The 1,887-nt window shown below is 34.7% G+C and overlaps 1 long non-coding RNA gene across 4 annotated transcripts in view; it reads left to right on the top strand.

The window, feature by feature from the left end:
- Positions 1–1,887, top strand: part of LOC106873053 (uncharacterized) — an 88,297-nt gene that overhangs the window by 9,481 nt on the left and 76,929 nt on the right. For all 4 annotated transcript variants that reach the window (XR_008264063.1, XR_001409835.2, XR_008264064.1 and 1 more), the window contains exon 2: positions 1,132–1,355. This is a non-coding gene — a long non-coding RNA (uncharacterized LOC106873053). The remainder of the gene's footprint in view (positions 1–1,131; positions 1,356–1,887) is intronic.

Below are 1,887 nucleotides of genomic sequence, written 5' to 3' on the forward strand. Positions count from 1 at the left end.
GGTTGAGACTAATTGGGGGGGAAGCTCAGCTCTGGAATGTTGTAGAAACAACAGCGATTCCTCGACAAAAACAGAAAGAGGAACTACTAAAACGTTGCTAGCTTAGTAGTCATGGCATAAATAGGACTAATAGCATCGTTCGGCGTTCTTTCGGTATTGGTCTACAGAGTGTCGGTGTGAGGAGACCGATGTCGTTCACCCTTTCCTTCTTCGGTGTAGCCTCTTTATCTATGTCATGAGGGGAAGGTTGTGTGGATGAATGGTGTCGTGCGCCAATTGCGAAAGATTGTCAATTATATTACTGGTACACTGTTGATGTTCTGCTTATGACTGTCGTTGTGTATTTCAAAATTATTATTATTATTATTATTATTATTATTATTATTATTATTATTATTATTATTATCATCATTATCCTTATTACTATCATTATTATTATTATTATTATTATTATTATTATTATTATTATTATTATTATTATTATTATTGAGGCAGCGAGCCGGCAGAGTTGTTAACACCCTCGACGAAATGTTTAGCAATATTTCGCACCTCGCTAAGTTCTGAATTCAAATTCCACCGAGGTCGACTTACACTTTCATCCTTTCTGGGTCAATAGATTAAGTACCAGTTACATACTGGGGTCGATCTAATCGACTGCCCCCTCCCCTCAAATTTCAGGCCTTGTGCCTACAATAAAAATTATTATTATTATTATTATTATAATTATTATTATTATTATTATTATTATTAAGGCGGCGAGCTCGCAGAATCGTAGCACACCAGACGAAATGTTTAGTGGCATTTCGCCTGTCACTACGTTCTGAGTTCAAAATTCAACCGAGGTTGACTTTGTCTTTTATCCTTTCGGAACCGATAAATTAAGTACCAGTGAAAAACTGGGGTCGATGTAATCGACTTAATCCCCTCCACCACAATGGCTGGCTGCACTTGTGGCAAAATTTGAAACCATTACTATCATTATTATTATTGACGAACTTTCCTACCTTTTCGGACAAAACCTCTTGTAACCTTCGTCCTGTCTTTGTCCTTATATGTTTTTAATTGATATTAGCCCTTGTGGCCAATAAAACGAATTAATTATTATTATTATTATTATTGCCTTTTGCACAGCTTCTAACATTGGAGATGTACTACGAGTCAGCTGTTCATTACTAGTGAACGCCTCATATTTTCGAGCACCTTCTTGACTATTCGAGCGGTTCCAAGCAGTGCTGTTTTCTGCAAGTGTTACACCCTTATTGCAACCCCTATTTGTTCCACTGTTCCCAAGGCTCAGACAAATATTGGTACTACTATTACCTTTTTCATCGACCACAACTGCTTAACCTTCCAAGGTAAACTGTCATGTCCATTGACTTTTCTTTCTTCCGTATCGCATACCCTGTTGTCAGCTGGGCATGCTATTATTATTATTATTATTATTATTATTATTATTATTATTATTATTATTATTATTATTATGTGATTGTTTTGGAGAGACAAGAAACAACCAATAATTTTTTATGTTTATTTATTTTTATTTTTATTTTTACATTTTATTCAATACAGTCATTAGACTGCGGCCACGCAGGGTAATCATGTTGAAGTTTGATAACCATTCCATCGATATCCTTTGCTGAACCCCTCAGTTACTGGGAGGTACTCAAGCCAACATTCTCCTGAAACAGTAGGCTACAAAGACAAAGACACTCGCACTCATACACTTATATATACACACATATATATGTTTATGCACAAACACACATATATATGTGTATACATATCTATATATGTGTGTGTGCTGTATATATGTGTATATCTATATCTATCTATCTATCTATTTATCTATCTATCTATCTATCTATATATATATATATATATATATAT

This window comes from Octopus bimaculoides, chromosome 4, assembly GCF_001194135.2.
Source record: "Octopus bimaculoides isolate UCB-OBI-ISO-001 chromosome 4, ASM119413v2, whole genome shotgun sequence".
In the NCBI taxonomy this organism is placed as follows: Eukaryota; Metazoa; Mollusca; class Cephalopoda; order Octopoda; family Octopodidae; genus Octopus; species Octopus bimaculoides.